General features: G+C 38.3%; 1 long non-coding RNA gene across 2 annotated transcripts in view; it reads right to left on the reverse strand.

Moving 5' to 3' along the window:
- The window catches only part of LOC123280279 (uncharacterized), a 34360-nt gene that overhangs the window by 2148 nt on the left and 8419 nt on the right, over positions 1–23793 (reverse strand). The window contains exon 3 of one of the 2 annotated variants that reach the window (XR_006519083.2): positions 10254–10607. The exons of the other annotated variant lie outside the window; for it this stretch is intronic. This is a non-coding gene — a long non-coding RNA (uncharacterized lncRNA). Of the gene's footprint in view, positions 1–10253; positions 10608–23793 lie in introns of those variants that run through there. 2 annotated transcript variants of the gene reach the window in all.

Genomic DNA, 23793 nt, shown 5'->3' on the forward strand with positions numbered 1-23793 from the left:
ATTAAAAAATGCCAGTAGTAAATCTTTCCCTATCAGTAATTACTTTAAGTGTAAATGGATTAAATGCCCCAAATAAAATACATAGATTGGGGGTGAAATGAAAAGAGCTGGAAGACGATAGGGGCCACCTGAAGAAGATGTTATAAGGTGGAGGGAAAGAAATTTTCTGACATAAATTGAGGAGCCTGAAAAAAACTACTTCATTATTTTGACTGAAGTTCCTGAATGTGATTAGAACCACCAATATACAGATTCAGGAAACTAGAAGAACTGTAACCAAAATGAATAAAAAGAAATCTACACTGAGGGACATCAGCATCATGGCAGCATATGATGTCCCTCATTTTTCTCTCCCTTCTCAACACCAAAAGTTTGGCATCCATCCATGGACAAAAGTGCCTTTGAGGGGGCTGTGGGATCCGTATCATATGCCAAGGGATCCAGGAGGAGTTTTGCCCAGCCATGCATCTGGTAATAGGCAGACAGACCTCAGTCCTGGCTGTGAACCCTGCAGTGGCCCGAGAACTGGCTCCAGCCCCTCTAGGCCATGGTTGGGAGTCCCTGAAGAATGCTGACTTAGACAACCACTCACAGAGAAGAGAGCCTTTGTGGAAGTCCAGGATTCCAGAGGAGAAGTTCCAGCACCCCATTGGATAAAAAGTAATAAGAGTTTGGATGCATTAGAGTGGGTAAGAGGAATAGTTTGACTTCACCCACATAACACTTCCCTCAAAGCAGCACAGCTTAGGGTCAAGACAGATCTTCCTCAGCTTGTGATTTATCCTGTAGGGGAAAGGGAGAGTATGTGAGTGAGCACATAGTGTCCCCAGTTGTATGGGATTCTGCCAAAGAAATTCATTTCTCACTCCACAGAGAGTACTGAATCATGAGCCACATGACTGGGGGCAGAAAGCAGTGGGGAGAGCAACAGATAGAAATATCAGAGCACATTAAAGGGGTGCAGATCCTAACTGCATTGTGGATTCCATCAAGGAGCCTGCCCATGAGCTTCTGGGCACAGCTCACCCATTGATCCCCCCAGCTCATCCATGGGCACCCCAGCACTCCCCATGTTTCACCCTCTTGTTATTGATGGAAATTAAACAACACTGTCCTGAACAACCAATGGATCAAAGAAGAAATTCAAAGAAAAATAAAAATGTTTTTTGAGTCAAACAAAAATGGAAACATGATATACCAGAACTTATGGGTTGCAGCAAAAGCAGTCCTAAGAGGGAAGTTCATAGCAATAAATGCCTACATCAAGAAGCAAGAAAGATCCCAAATCAACAACCTAACCTTATGCCTTAAGGAACTCGAAAAAGAAGAAAAACATGAGCCCAAACTTAGCAGAGGAAGGAAATAATAAAAATTGGAGCAGAAATAAATGAAATAAAGAACAGAAAAATAATAGAAAAGATTAACCAAACTAAGAGTTGGTTGTTTGGAGAGATAAACAAAATTGGCAAACCTTTAGCTTGACTAATAAAGGAAAAAATAGGGGCCAGTCTGGTGGTGTAGTGGTTAAGTTTGCATGCTCCACTTCAGCAGCCCGGGGTTCTCAAGTTCAATCCCGGGCGTGGACCTACACACCACTCATCGAGCCATGCTGCGGCGCCATCCCACATACCAAATAGAAAAAGATTGGCACAGAGGCCAATCTTCCTCACCAATACTCACAAAACTCGTAGCAAAAGAGATCAGATCTGTGGTTGACAGAGGCAGAAGTAAGGCGAGGGGGAATTGGAGGAAGGCAGTTGAAAGGTATAAACTTCCAGTTGTAAGATAAATAAGTCCCAGGGATGTAATATGCAGCATGATGACTATAGTTAACACTGCTGTATGATACATAGGAAAGTTAAAAGAGTAGATCCTAAGAGTTCTCATCACACAGAGAATTGTTTTTTCTTTTTCTTTTTATCATAAGAGATGGATGTTAACTAAACCTATTGTGGTAATCACTTCACAATATATGCAAAGCAAACCATCATGCTGTACACCTTAAACTTATACAGTGATCTATGTCAATTATTTCTCAATAAAACTGGAAAAAAATTAAAAAGTACAAACTTACAGTTATAAGATTAATAAATTCTGAAAATCTAATGTACAATATAGTGACTACAGTTGATAACACTGTATTGTATAATTAAAATTTACTAAGAGAGTATAACTTAAATATCTTCACCAGAAAAAAAAGAAGCCTAACTATGTGAGGTGATGGCTATGTTGACTCAACGGAGGAATTCTTTCAAAATGTATATGAGTATCAAAACATCTCATTGTACACTTTAAATATCTTTCAATTTTATTTGTCATTTATATCTCAATAAAACTAGGGGGAAAAGTCTTACTTAAAAAAATCAAAAAACGAAGAAAAGGAGAAGGATAAATAATCTAAGTTTTCACCTTAGGAAAGTAGACAAAGAAGAGCAAATTAAGTTCAAAGTAATAATAAGGATAGAAAAGATAAGAAATAGAGAAGAAATCAATGAAATTGAAAACAGGAAATCAGTAAATAAAAATCAATGAAACCAAAAGCTGATTATTTGAATAGATCAATAAAATGGAATAAACTTCTAGCCAAGCTAACTAAAAAATAAAAAGAGAGAAGACATAAATTGCTAACATCAGAAATGGAAGAGTGGAGATCATTACAGATTACTAGTAAACAGACAAGCCATGAAATGGGAGAAAATATTCACAAAATATGCATCTGGTAATGGGCCGTTATCCAAAATATACAAAGAATTCTTAAGTCTCAACAATAAGAAAATACACGACCTGTTTTAAAAATGAGTCAAAGACAGACCCTCACCAAAGAAGGTATACTGATGACAAATAATCACATGAAAAAATGCTCTCCATCATAAGTCATCAGGGAAATGCAAATTAAAGCAATGTGATACCAATGCACACCTATATGAATGGCCAAAATCCAGAACACTGACAATACCAAATGCTGATAAGGATTTGGAGTGACAGGGACCCTCATTCATTGCTGGTGGAAATGTAAAATAGTACAGCCACTCTGGAAAATGGCTTCATGATATCTTATAAAACCAAACATACTCTTACCATACGATCCAGCAATCACACTCCTTGATAGTTACTCAAAGGAGTTAAAAACCTATGTCCACACAAAAACCTGCACATGTGTGTTTATAGCAGCTTTATCCATAATTGCCAAAACTGAGAAGCAACCAAGAAGTCCTTCAGTAGGCAAATAAATAAGTAAAGTTTGGTACATCCTAACAATGGAATTTTTTTTTTCAGCACTAAAATGAAATGGGCTATCTAACCATGAAAAGACATAGAGGAAACTTAAATACATACTCCTGAGTGAGAGAAGCCAGTCTGCAAAGGCTATATACATTATGATTCCAACTATATGACATTCTGTAAAAGACCAAACTATGGAGACAGTAAAAAGATCAGTAGTGGCCAGGATTTGGGAGGGGGTGATGAACAGGCAGTACACAGAGGATTTTTAGGGCAGTGAAAATACTGTGTATGATACCACAATGATGGATACACGTCATTACACTGTTGTGAAAACCCATAGAATGTAGAATGTACAACACAAAGGGTGAACAACAATGTAAACAATGGACTTGGGGTGATTATGATGTGCTGATGTAGGTTTATCAATTGTAACAAATATACCACTCTGGTCAGGGATGTGGATAATGAGTGAGGCTGTGGGTGTGTGGGAGCAGGAAGTATATGGGAAATATCTGTACCTTCCTCTCAATTTTACTATGAACCTTAAACTGTTCTAAAAAATTGTTTATGTTATGGAAGTAAACAAGCATGCAAAAAAAGACAAATGAATAAAGCAACAATTATAAAACTGTTTTATGGGGCTTATCATGTATAATAAGATGTATAAAGTAGGATGTAGTAAACAGAACTATATTGGAGTGAAGTTTTCGTATGCTATTGATATTAAGTTGGTATTAATTGAAAATCGATTTTTAAAGTTAATATGTTAATTTCAATGCCCAAGTCAACATTAAGAAAATAACTCTAGAAATATAGTAACAGAAATAACAAGAATTTAAAATGGTATGCTAGGGGCCAGCCCGGTGGTGCAGCAGTTAAGTACCCATGTTCCATTTCGGCAGCCCAGGGTTCACCGGTTCAGATCCCGGGTGTGGACATGGCACCGCTTGGCAAGCCATGCTGTGGTGGGCGTCCCACATATAAAGTAGAGAAAGATGTGCACAGATGTGAGCTCAGGGCCAGTCTTCCTCAGCAAAAAGAGGAGGATTGACAGCAGATGTTAGCTCAGGGCTAATCTTCCTAAAAAATAAATAAATAAATAAATAAAATGGTACACTAGAAAATACCTAATTACAATGAGAGAAGGCAGTAACTTAAGAAGGGAAACATAAAATGAAAGACATATAGAAAACAAATAGCAAAATGACAGACATAAAACCTACTTTTCACTAATTACATTCAATGTAAATGAATTAAATACTCTAGCCGAGTAGGGGAAAATGCATTAAAAAGCATATCCAACCATATGCTATCTACAAGCAACACAACTTAGATTCAAAGGCACAAATTGGTTGTAAAACATTGGTAAGTAAAACATAGGAAAAGATATACTAGGCAAACAGTAACCAAAAGAGAGTTGGAGTGGCTATATTAATATCAGAAAAAATAAACTTTAAAGAAATTGTTACTATATGGAAGGACATTTCGTATGATAAAAGGTTAATCCATCAAGAAAGTATAACAACTATGTATATGTAAGCTTCTAAAAACAGAATTCCAAAATACATGAAGCAAAGCTTGATAGATTAAAGGGGAAAAAAATGAATTAACAACAGGTGGAGACTTCAATATTCCACTCTCAAACATGGATAGACCAACTGGACAGAAGATCAACAAAGAAATAGAAAATGTGATTAACACCATAAAAGAAGCAGAGCGAACAGACATTGATAGAATACTCCATGCAACCACAGAAGAGGATACATTTTTCCAAAGCGCACATGAATATTCTATAGGATAGACCATATGTTAGGCCATAAAACAAGCCTTAATAAATCTGAAGTATTGTAATCATATAAAGTATGTTTTCTGACTATAATAAAATGAAATTAGGAATTAACAGAAGGAAATCTAGGAAATTCATAAATATGTGGAAATTAATGTATCATATCCCTAAATAACCAATGGGTCAAAGAAGAAATCACAAGGAAAACTAGAAAAATATGTTGAGATGAATAAAAATGAAAATACAACATACCAAAACTTAAAGGATGCAGTTAAAACAGTGCTTAGGGGGAAATTTATACTGGCAAAGTGCCCTTATTAAAAAAGAAGAAATATCTCAAGTCAATAACCATCCTCCCAACATAACCAGAAAAAGGAAGAGTAAACTAAATCCAAGATAAGCAGAGGTGAGGAAATAATAAAAATTAAAATAGGAATAAATGTAATAGAAAATAGAAAAATAATGGAGAAAATCAATGAAACCAAAAGTTGGTTCTTTCTGAAATGTCAACAGAATTGACAAAACTTTAGCTAGACTGACCAAAATAAAGAGAAGAGTCATATTACTAAAACGCAGAATACAATAGAGGATGTTACTATAGACCTTACATGCATTAAAAGGAATATAGAGAATACTCTGAATAATTTATGCCAACAATTTAGCTAGCCTAGATGAAATGGACAGATTTCAAGGAAGACACAAACTGCTCAAACTAACCTAAAAAGAAATGGAAAATTTCAATAGATCTGTAACAAGTAAAAAGATTGAATGAGTAATAAAATATTTTCCCACAAATAAAAGAAATCCCATGTTCATGGATCAGAAGGCTCAGTATTGTTAAGATGGCAATGCTTCCTAAATTGATTTCCAAATGCAAAGCAACACATCAAAATCACAGCTGTTTGGTTTTTTGGGGTTTTTTTAAAGATTGGCATCTGAGCTAACATCTGTTGCCAATCTTCTTTTCTTTTTTATTCTTCTTCTCCCCAAAGCCCCCCAGTACATAGTTGTATGTTCTAGTTGTAGATCTTTCTGGCTGTGCTATGTGGGACGCCGCCTCAGCATGGCCTGATGAGTGGTGCCATGTCCGCGCCCAGGATCCAAAACAGAAAAACCCTGGGCCGCTGAAGCAGAGCGCATAAACTTAACTGCTTGGCCGTGGGGCGAGCCCTGCAGCTGCCTGTTTTGCAGACAGTATGCTAAAATTTCATATGGAAATGTAAGAGACTTAGAATAGCTAAAACAATCTTGAAAAAGAACAAAATTGGAGGACTCATATTTCCTGATTTCAAAACTTCATACAAAGCTCCAGTAATCAAGACAGTATGGTACTGGCATAAGGATAGATAGATCCGTGGAATAGAATTGTGAGTCTAGAAATAAACCCACACATTATTAACAAGTGATTTTTGAACAGAGTGCCAAAGCGATTTAATGGAGGAAAGAATAGTCTTTTCAATAAACTGAGTATCTACACACAAAATAATGAATTAGACCCATACTTCACACCATGTACAGAAATTAACTCAAAACGAATTGAAGGCCAAAATGTAAGAACTAAAACTATAAAACTCTTAGAAGAAACATGAAGTATATCATCGTGACCTTTGATTAGGCAATGATATCTTATATATGAGAGCACAAGCACTAGTAACAAAAGAACAAAACAGTAAATCGGATAGTAGTAGATAAATTAAAAACTTGTGTGCTTCAATGAACTCATCTTCAAGAAAGTGAAAAGACAACCCCATGAATGGGAGAAAATATCTGGTAAGGGCTTTGTATCCATAATATGTAAAGAACACTTACCACTCAATAATAAAAAAAATCAGTTTTAATAGGCAAAGGATCACATTGGTCATTTCTCCGAAGAAGATATACAAATAGCCAGTAAACATATTAAAAGATGCTAAACACAATTAGCATTAAAAAAATGCAAATCAAAACCACAACGAGATACCACTTCACACCCACCAGAACAGCTATAATGAAAAAGAGACGATAACAAGTGTTAACTAAGATGTGTAGCAATTGGAACCCTCACACACTGCTGGTGCGAACTTAAAATTGGGTGACTAATTTGGAAAACTATTTGGCAGTTCTTCAAAAAAGTTAAAGTTAGGTTATCATAAGAGCCAGCAATTCTTCTCTCAGGTATATACCCACAACAATAGAGAGCATATTCACACAAAAACTAGTACACAAATTTTCATAGCAGCATTTTTCATGATAGCATGAGAGTTGATACTGAACCCAGTCATCTTTTAGCAATAAGTAATATTTGTCCACGGATAAAGAATAAAAAACAATCCCATTTGTAACAACATTAAGGGATGTAATTCTAATAAAATTTTATCTTTTATTTTTAATAGTTACTTAACCTATTATGAAGTAACTATTAATATTTTAATCAGTAATTCATTAAATGAAACAGAATATTGCATTTTTTACAAAAATAACTTTGTGTATTATTATTATTATTATTTAGTGCTTTTGCAATAATGACAAACGGCCAGCGTATAAAAATGGTCCCCAGAACACATTGATAAAAGCCTCGGGTGTACCTGGAACAGGAAGTCAGGGCCGTACAATGATTAAGAGTTGGCCTTTGAGCCAAATGGCCTGGACTCTAAAGCCAGCTTTGCCATTCGTAGGTGTGACCTTAGGCAGGTCATTTCATCTCTCTGGCTTGATTTCCTCATCTTTAAGATGACATTATTGACAGCATTTATCTCAAAATTGTTGTGAGACAAACAAACTAGCATTTGCAAATCCCTTAAGAGTGCTGGACACACAGGAACTGCTTCAGAAGGGTTAGGAGTCCAGGAGCACAGAAGCACTCCTCACGGCATTCCAGACTTATGGTAATCAGTTCACTTATCTAGGACATTCTGTTCCACCAAAGCTATAGTATGTTTGAGGCAAAAATCACAAGATTGGACTTGAAGTTTCAGAAAAAGATGTAACGAGAATCAGAATTTGCCTTTTAAAAGCAAATAGATCTATTTTTTTCTATATTTACCTATAAACAAAACATTTTGTTGCCTCTAAAGTAAATATACATGCAAAATAGTTTTAATTCTTCTGGAACATGTGTGCTAAGACTGTGTCCACAGCCACATGGTCACAAAGCATGGCATTCTTGCAATTTTTATATGGAATATGTAAAGAATAATGAGGGGAAACTACCCAGGATAATGGATTCCTGTGGAATATTAAAGTATAAGGTGGAGAAGATGTAAATACATCAAAATTCCTTTCAGGAAGGAAACTGTATTTGTAAGAAATGCTCAGGTAAGTTGTTTGGGGGTGGGGAGTATATTGCAAAATGTGGAGTCAAGGTACAAACCAGAACGTTCCTGCCTCCTAAGGAAGGGCAGCCTGCTGCTGGAGGCTGTTAGAGTCTGCTCGCCCAGAGGAGCTCAGAGTAAGACTGGGGTGGAAACGGGGTCAGATCGAAACTGCCCTGCACGAGAGAGGGAATGAAACACAGTTGGAGGTGGGGTGGGGAAACTCAGGGAAGGTAGAAAGAAAGGCCAGAGGGGTTTGAGCCAGAAAGAAAAGAGGAAAATAAGAGAAGCAAAAATAGCTTTTAAAAAAGAAAAGAAGCATGAAATAAAATCTAACTAACAGAAGGCCAAGCAGAAAATTTTCAGAAAAAAAACATTAATACAAATTTAAAATTTTTATCTCTGGGTCATATAATAGCTCCTACTAGTCTCCTCTACAGAATTAAAAATCAATTTAGTCTCTAATCCTTGTGTGTGTATGCACCCAAATGAGCAAATGTGTGTGCTTGCAGATAATGAAAAGAGATGCTGAATTCTTTATTCATGTGGACAGGGGGTTGGCTTGGAGGTAGGGTGACATTCAAACAGATATCAAGGGACCAAGGATGAAGATACAGGTAACATCTTTTTATGTTTAATATTCTTTTGTAAGTAAACCTTGTTTGGAAAATCTGGTTCACATTATTCATTTGCTCAGTAAATGTTTTTTCTCCTGTATGGATTATACAGACGCATGACTCAGGGCAACCTGGGACTAAATTCTGGTTAATGGAGTCCAGCTCAATGAAGGTCTCCAATGCACAACAGAAATCAAATGCAAGTGGCTTGAGCTCACAACACCTTCAGTGATTATATTCTTCTCTATATACTGTAGCCGCCCCTGACACAGGAAGGGTTAATAATCACTGGAAAAAGCTTGCCAACAAACTGTGACCTGGAGGTGAGAAGGCCGGTTAGCCAATGACGGGTAAGACCTCCAGGGGGAGGCAATCTAAGACAGGCATGGCCGCCTGTGGGCACGGATGGAGACACGATATCAGCAGCAGGTGGGGCCGTTGCCTAGGATGCCTTGCATGCTCCGAGATAAAACTATACGAGCACAGCAATAACATGATAATATCAAAACAGAGGCTGAGGGAGGGCTCCTTGAGAAATCACTAAGAATTCTTGGCATTTGCTAATTACTTCATCCAGAACACCTGTGCATGTTTAACAGATGTAAGCTATGTATATATTGAAACACTGGTTATAATAAACTCAGAGTGGCCATCAGCCCTCTCCGCATCTATCCTGATGTGTACATTGGACTGTGACACCGACATATACGATTCAAATTTACCTTTTAAAATGCCAGTGGGGTCATTCTGTTAAGAATAAACTTTTATAGGGACACATGCCTGTTTCCCCACGGAGACAGTGGACCACCATAATGCAAGGAGGAGTTAGCTTACAATCACGTCCCCATGGCTGTTAAGTTTTGTGCCAAGCAGAGAGACAGACCATAGGTTTGCAATTCTATTATCCACTTTTCCAAATTAATTATATTAATGTAAGAAAAGTGGTGGCACATTTTCTCTTGGTACATAATTGATTATATTAAGGCAACTCTATCACATATGGGGGAAGAATTATGTCAAAAGGGCTGATGGGATTCTCAAGCATGATACAGTAATTGAGAGTCGTTGTTCATGGAAATTTTGTTTGGGCACATTTCCTTTGTTAATAGCTGCTCACTGACCAGGGCAGGAATTCTCTAGTTTCTAACTTATAACTGGAACATCCTCCTAGGTTGTGACACTTCTTCACGGTGATATTTTGGCTAGGTTACACTAGAGTACATGGTAAGAATAACCGAGTCTTTCTCATTTTTCTTTTCCTAGCATGTAGAATTGTGCCTTGAATGTAACATGAACTTAATCAATATTTTTTATTTGCCTGACTGACAGATTCTTAATTCCAGAAGTGTTTAATTCATATATATTAACGTTGGTATATGTTAAGTTATCCAAGTAGATTAATATTAGTTTTCGCTCCTGAAGATGAGGCATCCGTAGGACCCTGGTTATTGGCTCTCTTCATTTCTGTTGTTTGTGGCTCCATAATTTTCCAGATTATTCAAAATATCAGGATGGGCACGTGAAGTGACTGACCTAGAGATATTTCCATTCTCCTGGGAATTTTGACTTGAACTCATTCCTGATGTTTGATTTCTTGATTGTCTGAATTAAAAACAATTCAGTAGAGCATCCTGCCTCAGAATGACTTCTCATATCATCCTTCACGTGTCATCTTCACATTTCTGTTACCTGAAAATTAAATTTTAAAGTTAACCTCCAGCAGCTTGTATGTAAAATACAAGTGGGAAAGAGAGAGAAGAAAAAGATGGAAGATGGTTAGTATGTCCAAATACATACACATATATATCACACATATATAAAATTATACACACTCACACACACACATATATTTAAAGCCGGAGAAAAGAGTGATAGGCAAAGCTACCACAGTTTTTGTTTCTCCTTGTCTCTGTAATTGACCACAAAGTCATATTTGGTATCCATGGCTTCCTTTTTCCACTAGCCATTCCATATTTCTTCTCTCCCCAGCAAGCCTCAGGTGGTCAGAGTTCTCTACCTGACAGACTGTTTCAAATCTTGATTCCTAAAGGGTCCAAGTCTTCAATCATCCTGCTCTTTTAAAAAATATCTCATAATCCTCTGAAGAAATCTGCTAACTTTTATTTTCCTCCACAAACTTGGATTATCTTTTAAAAGAATTAACTTTATTTTTTAGAACAGTTTTACATTTACAGAAAAATTGCTAAGATACTACAGAGTTCTCCAATACCCTACACTCAGTTTACCCTATTATCATCTTACATAAGTATGGTACATTTGTTACAATTAATGAAACAGTATTGATACATTAACTAAAATATGTACATTACTCAGATTTCTTTAGTTTTCACCTATTGTCCTTTTTGTGTCCCAGGATCTCATCCAGGACATCATGTTACAGTTATTTGTCATGTCTCCTTAAGCTCCTCTTGGCTGTGTCTCAGACTTTGTTTTTGATGACTCTGACAGTTATGAAGATTAGGTATATCATAGAATGCCCCTCAGTTGTGATTTGTGTGAGTTTCTCTCATTATTACATTAGGTTATAGGTTTTGGGGAGGAAGACGAGAGCTTTGGGACAAAGAGTGATTTCATCTTATCATATCAAGGGTACATTCTATCAGTATCATGACTTATCAGTGCTGATCTTCTCCTTGATTACCTGGCTGAAGTAGTGTTTCTCAGGTTTCTCCACTATCAAGTTACTCTTTCCCCCCATTTCTGTACTGTGCCATTTGGAAGGAAGTCACCATATGCAGCCCACACTCAAGGAGGAGGGAATTGTGCTCCACCTCCTCAGGAGCTGAGTATCTACATCAATTATTGGGAATTCTTCTGCATGGGTGATTTAGCCATTTTCTCCATTTATTTATTTATTCAGTCATTTATTTATTTCAGTAAGGACTCATGGATTTATTTTGTACTTTGGGTTATACTCCAATGTTACTTTATTTTTGTGCTCAAATTCTTCCAGCTTTGGTCACTGACAGCTTTCATGTGGCTCCTGTGTCCTTTGACATACCTCATCATTGTGGGTTTCCTTTTGTTTGGCTTTGAATAATTCCTTACTTTCTAGCAATATAAGATGATCCAGGTCCATCTTTTTTATTTCCTGCCCTGGTCCTAGAATCAGACATTTTTCCAAGGAGGTCTGACTCCTTTTTATTGGATAATAGTATTAGAAACCAAGATTTGGGTACTAGATGTGCTTTTTGCTACTGGAGTGTCATTTCTTCTAGGCCTTTTCAGCAGACAGAGCAAGGAAAGATAGATATACTAATATATGTATACACACATATCTATAACTATTTCCATACGTAATTATCCGTATCTGTATTGAGCTAAACTGAGTTCATACAGATGTCTCCCACTCTATTCTACAAACATATGATCATTCAAACCTCCTCCCCCGGCAATTCCGTAAACTCCCCCTCAAACAGTGAGGAACCTGCTTCCCACCATCCACCATCCATTTACTTAATTGTTCACTTTCAATATACACGTATAGCAATATCAGAATTGTTAACCCGTACGCCCGTGGGAAGCATCTTTATTCACTAGAGTTCAGTGTCTAAGTACAGTTTGTCTTGCCATTAGTTTTACAGACTCCATTCATTTCCAAAGTCACTTAGGTCAGGACATTTTCCCTCCACCCCGCCCCTTCAATGAAGTTGTTTCATACATTAGATTGTTTTGTCACGTTCTGCATTCCATCCTGGGATTTCTTGATATCTAAGAGATTTTTAAAAATTTGCGTACATTACGATTCACTCTTTTTGTTGTCCAGTTGAATGGGTTTTGACAAGTGCATAGTATCAAGTATTTACCATTATAGTATCACAGAGAATAGTTTCACTGCCCTAAACAAAATCTCCTGTGCTTTGCCTATTCAACCCTCCTTTTCCCCTGCCGAACATGTATCTTGCTGTTGTTGGATGAGGTATTCTAAAAATGTCAATTAGATCCAATTGAAGTCTCCAACTCTAATAAAGGATTTTTCTATTTCTCCTTGTAGGTTTATGAATTTTTGCCTCATGTATTTTGATGCTCTGTTGTTGGGAGCATACACTTAAGGACTGATATGGCTTCTTGAAAACTGAACTGTTTATCATTATGGAATGTTCCTCTTCATCCCTGATAATTTTCCTTGTTCTGAAGTCTGGTTTGTCGGAAATTAGTGTAGCTACTCCATCGTTCTCTTGATTAGTATGAGCATGGTCTATTTTACTCTGTCCCTTTGCTTTTAAAGCTGAGTCTTTATATATAAATTGGGTTTCTTGTAGACATCATATAGTTGGGTCTTGTTTTGTTATCCACTCTGATATTCTGTCTTTTAATTGGTGTTTTTAGACCATTCATATTAAAACGATTATTGAGATAGTTGGATCAATATCTACCATCTTTATAACTGTTTTCTGTATGTGGCACTTATGCTTTGTGTTTTTTTCTTAATATTCCCCTCTTTTTCTACCTTCTGTAGTTTTAATTGAGCATTTTATATAATTCCATTTTCTCTCCTTTCTTAGCATATTATACTTCTTTTTAAAAATTTTAGCAGTTGCCCTATAATTTTCAGTATACATTAATAACTAATCTTAGCCAATTTTTCAAATAACAACATACCACTTCGTGTGTACTGCAGCTACCTTACAAACAGAGTATTCCTCATTCTTCCCTCCTGGCCTTTAGAGCATTGTTGTTCTAGTTTTCCCCCATTCTTTCTTCTCTTTGCATTTCAGTTTGGAATGTTTCTACTGGTCTGACTTCAAGCTCACTGATTCTTTCTTTGGCTGTGTCTGGTCTACTGATGAGCCCATCAAAGGCATTGTTCATCTCTGTTACAGTGTTTTTATTTCTAGCATTTCCTTTTAAATCTTTCTTAGAGTTTCCACCTTTTTGCTTACATTACCCATTTATTTTTACATAATAATTTTTCTATTAGAGCCCTTAAAATATCAATCATAGTTATTTAAAATTCCCTGTCCTATCATTCCAACACGTGTGTCATATCTGAATCTGATTCTGATGCTTGCTTTGTCTCTTCAGATTATGTTTTCTTATTGCCTTTTTATCATGCCTTAAATTTTTTGGTTGAAAGCCAGACATATATCAGGTAAAAGGAATTGAGCCAAATAGACCTTTAGTGTGAGTTTTTATGCTAATCTGCCTAACAGCTGTGCTGTGTTTGATGTTTCCTGTAGCAGAAGGTGCCAGATGCCTCAACTGCTCCAGTGTTCTTGTTTTTATATTCCCTGTTGGCGCTGGGCTTCTTTAAGTATTCCTCCTCAAAGAGAGACCGCATCTTGCAGCTCTCTCATCTATAATCCACTATTATTATACCGGAGTCCTATTTGTGTGGTGGTACAGTATTGGAGAGGAGAAGCATTCTGTAATATTATGATTAAATTTTAGTCTTTTTGTGGACCTCTGTCCCTGGGCTGTGACCTTCGTTAGATGAGACAGGAAGGGTAGAAGGGTCTGGAGTGAAAGGAATGCTTTGCCCCATGTGGGAAAACGTTCTGGTAAAGTACTTTTTCCCTGGAGAGTAAGGCTTTGCATGGAGAACGCTTCTGATGTATTTCACAACGGTTACTCTTTCCCTCCCCTCTGCCAGCAGTATGAGAGGATCTTTCCAGGTTCTTCGTCATGAGAAAATCTGATGGGATTTCTGGAGGTAAAACCCACAAGAGCATGAGAACTCTCCCTAAGATTGAGAAACCTGGTGTTTCTTATTCTCATTCTAGTCCACACTCAGCCTCAGACAATTCGTCAAAATTACCATTTAAGGGCTCCTACCGATTTGTGGCTCTAGTTGCTTCTGCCCCAGGGAAGCGGATGTTGGCTATGACTCTCTGGATTCACCTGCCTCTCCAACCTCCAGGATGGTCACTTGTCCTGTAACCTCAGTTCTCTGATGTTCCAAGAAAAATCACTGATTTTCATTTTGTTCAGATTTTTCTTATTGTAAGGATAGGAGTGAAAATTTCCAAGCTCTTTACATAGTAGAGCTGAAACTTTAAGTCCTAAAGTTTTATATACATGAAATTGTACAGTATATATTGTTTTTTCTCCAGCTACCTTCACTCAGCATGATTATTTTGCGAATCATCCATGCCGTAGTATATCTATTCCTTTCCATTGCTGAGTAGTAGTCTATTAAATGGAATTACCATGATTTATTTATTGATCTACCTGTTGATTGATTATTAGGTTATTTCTAATTTTCACCGATGACAAATAAAGCTGTTATTGTGACCAGAAACCAGGCAAGGAAAGGGTTAATGAAAATCTGATCCATAACTAAACGTAGTTTGTCAAATGTTTTCCAGACAAGGAGAAAACTAAATGTGCTGTTTTTCAGAAGTTGATGTCCTTGTTCTTGGAGAGGTTGCCATCCTACAGTGAAACTCATGTGGTTGCAGCAGGACCCCTGCAAATTGCTACAGCTCTAAGTATCCAAAAGTTACCTTGGACCAGTTGTGTAATGGCATGTTGCAATTGAGCTCCTTATGTAAAGGCCTGCACATGGGCACTGATTAGGCCCAGTTATTACACAGTTGTAACATATCCTCTGATCTCTGGGGTATAACGTCTCCAACTGCACTAAGCTTGGTTGGGGCAAGGACACTGCTTTGGGAGCTAACCCCAATATTCTCCACTGCTTGTGCAAAGAGGTTGTGACATTTCACATTTCCAGTAGCAGTGTATAAAAGCTTAAATTCCTTTATGTCCTTGATGACATGTGGTGTGGTCAGTCCTTTAATTTTAGTCATTCTGATAGTGTGTAGGAGTATCTCATTGTGGTTTTATTTTTTATTTTCCTAAGGACCACTGATGTTGAGAATATTTTTATGTGTTTGTTTGCCATTCATGTATCTTCTTTGGTGAAGCATGCATTCAAATCTTTTACCCATTTTTTACGAGGTTGTTTGTGTTCTTAATATTGAGTTTTGAAAGTTCTTTATATATTATGGATAAAATTTATTTATCACATATATGCTTTGCAAATACCTTCTCCCAGTCTGTGGCTTGTATTTTTGTTCTCTTGACAGTATCTTTTGAAGACCAGAAGTTTTAATTTTGATGAAGCACATTTTATTGATTTTTTTTTTATGGATCATACTTTTGGCGTTGGCAAAGTGATCTTCACCTAACCAAGGACATAAATATTTGCTTCTGTTTTCTTCTAGATATTTTATAGTTTTGGGTTTTACACTTAGCTCAAAGGTCCATTTTTCCTGTCTTCCCCTTTCTTCTCCTTCGGGAATCCAGTTCCAGGTACAGCAGACCACTGATGCTCTTTTCATTTATTTAAATTCTTTTTTCTCCTCGTGTTTCATTTTGGATAGTTTGTATTGTTAGATCTTCAAATTCACTAATCTTTGCTTCTGCAATATCTGACCTGCTATTAATCCCATCAAGTGTATATATATTTTTTATCTCACACAGTATAGTTTTCATCTCTAGAAATTTGATTCTTTTGGAAATTTATCTTCGATGTCTCTACCTAATCCTTTGAACAGACAGAACACATTTAATGTCCTTGACTGCTAATTATACCATTTTTGCCAGTTCTTTGTTTATTTTAATTAACTTTCCTCTCATTATGTGTCATATTTTCCTGATTCTTTGTATACATGGTAATTTTTTTAAAGGGCTTTTTTTGGTGGGGGGTGGGGGGTGAGGAAGATGGGCCCTGAGCTAATTTCTGTTGTTAATCTTCTTTTCTTTTTCTTTTCGCCTCCCCAAAGCCCCAGTTGTAGGTCATTCTAGTTCTTTTATGTGGGATACTGCCACAGCATGGCCTGATGAGCAGTGTGTAGGTCCATGCCCAGGATCTAAATCAGTGAACCCTGGGCTACTGAAGTGGAGTGGACAAACTTAACCACTTGGCTACAGGGCCAGTCCCCAACATGGCAACTTTTAAATGGTAATCTTTAATTGGACAGCAGACATTGTGAACTTTACTTTTTGGGTGCTGGATACTTTTATATTCCTATAAATATTCTTTTACTTTGCTTTTAGATGCAGCTAGGTTTCTCAGAAATAGTTTGAACCTTTTGGGTCTTGCTTTTAAGATTTATTAGTCAAGAATGGAGCAGAATTTGTTGTAGGGCTAATAATTCCCCAACTTCTGAGGCAAGAATCTTCTGTGTATTCAGCCAACAGCCCTGTGAGTTACAGGTTTTCAGTCTTGCTGATGGGAACAGGCTCTATTCCCAGCACTGTGTGAATGCCGGACACTATTTCTTCCCATCTCTTTGGGTGATTCTTTCCTAGTTATCAAGTAGCTTCCTCACATACATGCAATGATCATTACTCTGCTCAATTCTTGAGAGAGACCCTCTGCAGATCTCCTAATTCTTCTGTATGTGAAACTCTCTCCTTTCTGTTATCCTGTCTTGTGTTATGGACAAAGAAACTGACACTCACAAATTATTTAAATACCACATCCAAGCTCCTGCAGGCAGGAAGTGATAGGGCTGATATTTGGAGCCAGATCTTCCTTAGAACACACCACAACCCAGGCCCAGCACTAGAACAGCCAGCAGGGGTTGCGAAGAACAACTGATTTCATTTCCATGGGCACCTGAGTAATTACGGTGGAAAGTGGGAGCAGAGGGCAGTCAGCTCTCCAACAGTGAGCAGAAGAAAGCCCCAATGTCGGCTTTTGACGGTGGGCAGGAGATAATCTTCCTTCCAAAGATATATGGTCAGGGAAAACTGGGAAATCCATTTTGCTAGAAGCTCAGTTGCAAATAAAGGAAAACTCTAGTCAAGCAAAGAGGCAGAGATCAAAGGAAGCCCAGTCCTGCTTTCATAGGAAGGAATGTCTCAGAGGAGGATAGGGCATATGCCTTCCTCTTGTCCTTGGGGAGTAGATGATGGCGCTATTTATGGACTTCTCCCTTGGAAAAACACAAGACTCTTTCCTTCAAGCTAGAATTAGCATGTCTGCAAAAAGGATTTAGCCAAGGTTAGAGATCTACTATTGGGGGAGGAGCAGGGCAGCCCACGTGGACACCAGCAAAGGGAGCACTTTGCACCCAATTTAAATTTGATCTGGATATTACAGGCCAAACTTCTGGAAACTTAATTCTCTAGCTAGACCTGTGGGCTAGAGGCCAGGGTTCTGAAGCCATGCTGTGTAGAAAAGCCAGAATTGGATGCTTGGAGCCAACTAGGAGGCATGAAAGAGTAGAAAAGAGAGAAGTCATGCAGCGAGGGAAAGTAGGATGCCCCCAAAATAAGAACCCAGTGCTGCCACGGGGAAGGCTAGGGGTGGACAGATGATGGAGGCAGAAAGCCAAAGATAAAGGCAGATGGGTGTATTTTTATTGTGAGAAACCATAAAGCAGAACACTCTGCGACATGCTCTGCTCAGTCCCTTTGCCCCACATTGAGGGATTTAGCACTGTTCCAATTCTGAAAAATAAAAATCCAAAGTTAACATTGGTTATTCCTGCGTAGTAAGGTTATAGGTAATTTTTATTTTGTTCTTTGTAACTTTCTTTTTCAAGCTTACTGCCATGCATTTGGCTATTTTAATAATCAATTATTTTAATTGGAAAGAAAGCAGAATCTCTTCTGTAAGGAAAGACCCAATGAAGCGAACTTTAGAGAACAAGTGACAAAAATGCCAGGCTTTTCTTTTTATAAAGAGAGACAACCAGGAAGCAAAGAACGTTTTGCTTGAAGAAGATTTAGCACAGCCCAAGGAAGTTACCCTAAGGAAGAGGAAGGAAATTTTGGGGCTAATCGGACCCTCCTAAAAGTGTACATAGGGAGAAATACCTGAAGGTGGCATTGGATACACTTTCTATGATCTTCTATATCACTTCTCCGCTCATGGAAATCAAGTCATACAATCAAGACACAGAAGCTAAATTTGCCTATTTAGTCCCCCTAAATTCCTTCCTTTGGTACATACCTTCCCTGTAGTCCCTTCTACCCAAGGCCACCTCCTCTTCTCAAGGATATCTTTTACCAGGCTTCTTGTTGAACGTAAGGAAAGCTTTATACAATCGTTCCTAGGCCCCATCACTGATTGAATTTCTGGGACCCAGCAACAGCCTTCTAGAAACAATCCTGGCCACACTCTCAGCAACATGGTGGCCACCGGTCATTGGCATGCCCCTGCCCTCTGTTGATGCCCTAGCTTAGGCCTTACTCCTCTCCTTCAGGTGGCTCTGCAACCCTCACTCCACCTGTGCTCTGCTCCTCAGATCTAGGGCCAGAAGCAAGTCAAGGACTGTCACCGTGGCCCAGGGGATGAATCTGAAAAATGGAAGGCCCAAAGGCTATTCTACACTCCTCCTCACACAGTCTGCCACCTGCCCGCCCCTCACTCTGTGGCTGGAAGGCCTATCTGGCTATTGCAGCTCCCTACATACCACCCATCTTCTTCCTGTCCCTGCCCTGGCTCCATCTTGCTCTTCACACCATGTCCCTATCCCAGACCCGACCAAAAAGATTCTGAGTCTCAGTTTTCCTCAGAAATCTAAGTGAGCTTTTTTTCTTCTGTGTTTCATATATACAAAGACCCTTCATTGGTATTTAGGGCCTAAATAGAATCTAAGAGGAAGAAAAAAAGAAGGGGGAGGGGAAAACCTTTATTTCTCTTGGTCCCCAAAAGGAGCACTTGGAGAAAATCCCCCAAATTTGGTGTCATTTTTGGAAAGTGGTAGGAAGAGTAAAGCTATGAAGCTCTGGTTGTTCTGTGTCTCTGAGCCAAGGATGCAGGGACATGGGCAGAAAGAACCATCGTTGGGTTGTTCCTAGACCCTCCAGGGCTTGAGGTCCACTGAAGGAAATCAAGGTGTTAACACACTTGAGGAAGAGCCCTCAGGAAAAGGCCCTTGTTTCCCTCACCTTCTCTGCATCCCTGACCCAGGCCCCCACATTCCTGCCTGTTTCCCATGCTCTTCTTACACCCTCTTCCATGACATAGGAAAGCCACCATTTGATTATTTGACAAACATTTATTAGTCCTGCTATGTTCCAGGCATTCTACCAGGCCCTGGGGGGCATAGAGAAGAAAAGGACATAGTCTCTCCCCTCAAGAGCCCACTGTCTGGTCAAGAACACAGAGAAGGGAAGTAGCAAGGACATCACCCTGTGGTAAGTGTCACGGAAGAAGGTGGCGTCGGGTGCTTCCCATTACCCTGTACCACTGGGGCAACAGGTCCACATCCCACACACCAGGGGGTAAAAGCACGAGAGAAGCAATCACCCCGCAGCTCAGAACCTGTTCCCATCTGCACTCTTTCAATCCTGTTTGTGGTCTCTCTTTCTCTTTCTGACTCTCACCCAAAATTTGGCTTTAGCTTTCTGTTTTTTGGTATGTGTTTCTTTGGGCTCCAGATTCCATCAAACAAGGACTTCAGCCCTTGCTCGACCTTTGTTTGGCCGTCGCTAACCTAATACTTCAGGTTACCTCCATTTCATGACTCCACCTGAGCAGCTACTTGAGAATCCATCCGTTACTTTCTGTCCACTAGCCCACAGCCCATCTGAGCTGGCCCTGACCCCCCGGAGGGCAGGTTCGGACAGATTGGAGCTAAGGGAGTCCTCTGGTGTCACCTCCACTGAGACAGGGGAGCTCCTGGCCTTCAGAGTGGAAACTCAGAATGTTATATCCTGAAAATGCAATGTTGGGCCCAGTTGTCAAGTTTTATAATACACTCCAACAACTTCAGGAAAATACTGCTCCTCTCAAGTCTTCCCTATTTAGGCAAATGGCAATCCATCCTTCTAGTTACTCAGACTCCTTGCTCAGAGTCTACCTCTCACATGCTATATCCAATTCATCAGCAAAACCTGCAGCTATCTTCAAATATGCCCAGAATCCCATCAGTACTGACAGCACGCTAATCCAAGCCACTACCCTCACCTCTCATCTGAGTTACTGCAATAACCTCCCTGCTCTCCCAGCTTCTACTCTCGCCGCCTTGTGTCTACTCTCCAAAGAGAAATTAGAAACTTTTCAAAGGTCAGGTGATAATGGTGGAATAACGACCTCTTAAAATTCTCTCCTCCATAAAAGCAACAAGAAAACTGGCAAAAAGTGTCAGAATCAACATTTTCAGAACTCTGGAAATTACCCAAAAACTTGTAGCAATTTGGGCTGCATTTATGGAAGAAAAACAATTGAATCTAGGTAAGAACAGCAGCTTTGCGGCATGTAACTTTCCCCACTCCCATTCTCCTCTCTCCAGCTCTGTGGTAACCTTGGAAACAGAGAGCCCACAATTATGATGAGAACCAGCAGCCTGGAAGCCACCGGAGGGCAGAACAGGGTTGGGGTTCCTTCCAGGCCTCATTCTCAGAGAACTGTCATTATGTGACTCATCGAGCAGTTCCCTGGAAGTCTTTGCTTGCAATACTGTCTTAATTTGACCTGACTCAGAGCTTGCCCTGACTGTGAAAAAGCCTTTTCCCCAGGGACATTTGTCTAACACATTTAGAGCCAACTGTTTATCTTCACAGCTGCCTGAAGTAGTGACTAACAGTTGTGGCAAACGATAGGCTTATTAAAAAGCCTAAAAGAAAAACAAAGCTTAAAATGAAAATCTGGGGAATGAGATATCCTTAGGGCCTTTGAAAAGCTCTGATATATTTCTAGGAACCTAGAAAGCCACGAGCATACATAGGGCTGTGCACATGTCCCAGAAATATGTGAGAAGGCCCCAAAGTCTCACCTGAGGGTCTCAGCAAGCATGCTGTGAAAGTTAAGGCAGAGTTCTCATCTGCCTGTATGAGTGTTGAAGACATGCCCCAACACACATACATATGAACACACACACACACACCCCTCCCCTTGGCAAAAACTGGGAGACGTATTGGTTTCCAGCATTTACAGAAATCTCTGTCCAATCATCAGCTGAGAACTAACTGAAACAAGCAGAGACTCAGCTACACATGACAAAGACTACAGACTTAACATAATTAGTTCAGAAAAATCACTAAACAACAAACAGAAACAACAACAAATCCTAGGGAAAGGGAAATTCTGAATTTCAAATCTTCCATAACATATTATTTAAAATGTACATTTTCAACAAAAAATTATGAACACGCGAAGAAAGAAGCATGCCTCATAAACAAGGAGAAAAAAGGAATATAAAAAAGCCAATCCCGAGGGAGGCCAGATGTTGGATTTACTAAACAAAGGCTTTAAATCAGATATTGTAAATATGTCTAAAGAACTAAATAAAAGTATGAGAATGATGTATTGCCAAATAAATATCAATAGAGATAGAAATGATAAAAAGAACCAAGAAAAAAAACCTTTTGGTTCAAAAAACAATAACTGAAATGAAAAATTCACTAGAAGGGCTCAATGTAGATCTGAACTAGCAATAAGAATCAGCAAACCAGAAGACAGGTTGATTGAGATTATCCAGCCTGAGGAAGAGAAATAAAAAGAATGAAAGAACATGAACAGAGCCTAAGAGATCTGTGAAACATCATCAAGTGTAACAACATAAACATAATGGGAGTCCGGAAGGAAAGAAGAGAAAGAGGCAGAAAGAATATTTGAAGAAATGGCTGAAAACACCCCAAATTTAATGAAAAACATTACACATACCAAAAGCTCCACCAACTTCAAGTAGGATAAACTCAAAAAGATCCACACTTAGACATATCATAATCAAATACTTGAAAGACAAAGACAAAGATAGAATCTTGAAAGCAGTGAGAGAAAGTGACTCAGCACATCAAGGGATCCTTAGGAAGATTAATTAGAAAAGATGGAGACCAGAGTGCAGTGGGATGACATATTGCAAGTGCTGAAAGAAAAGACTATCAACCAAGAATTCTATATCCAGCAAAACTACCCTTCCAAAATGAAGAAGGGTTTAAGATATTCCTAGATAAACAGAGAATTTGTCACCAACAAACCTGCCCTGCAAAAAAATATTAAAGAGAGCCCTTCAAACTGAAATGAAAAACCACTAGATGGTAACTTGAAAGTACATCAAGAAATTGATAAAGGTAACTAAATAAATAACTATTAAAAACAAATATATTTTTGTCTGTAACTTTTCCTCCTATATTAGTTTAAAAGCTACTGTATAAAGCAATAATTATAAATCTGTGTTGATGGTCATACAATGTATAAGGATGTAACGTGTATCACAATAACAACATGAAGGTTGGGGCAGGGACACAAAGCTATATAGGAGCAAAGTATAACATTTAAATAAAGTTGGTATTAATATGAACCAGAATGTTATAAACTAAGATGTTAATTGTAATCCCCTGGGCAACTACTTAGGAAATAACTCAAAAGATATATAGGAAAAGAAATGACAAGAAAATTAAAATGGTACACTAGAAAAAATATACTTAGGACAAAAGATGGCAGTAGTGGAGGAAGAGAAACAAAAAAGATAGAAAACAAATAGCAAAATGGCAGGTGCAAGTATTATCTTGTCAGTAATTATATTAAGTGTAAGTGGACTAAACACTCCAATTCAAAGGCAGAGATTGGCAGAATTGCCCAACTATAAGCTGTCTACAGGGAATACACTTTAGACTCAAAGACATAATTGTCTGAAAGTGAAAAGGTGAAAAAAGATATGTCATCAAAGAAGCAACAAAATGAGAGATGGGGTGGCTATACTAACATCAGACAAAATAGACCTTAAGACAAAAATTGTTAATAGAGACAAAGAAGGACGTTTTATAATGATAAAAGACTCAATCCATCAAGAAGATACAACATTTACAAACATATATACACCTAACAATGAAACCCCAAAATACATGAAGCAGAATCAACAGATTTGAAGGAGAAATAAACAATTCAAAAATAATAGTTGGAGATTTCAATACCCCCACTTTTAATAATGAATAAACCAAGTAACAG

Source organism: Equus asinus, chromosome 23 (genome assembly GCF_041296235.1).
Source record: "Equus asinus isolate D_3611 breed Donkey chromosome 23, EquAss-T2T_v2, whole genome shotgun sequence".
Classification (NCBI taxonomy): Eukaryota; Metazoa; Chordata; class Mammalia; order Perissodactyla; family Equidae; genus Equus; species Equus asinus.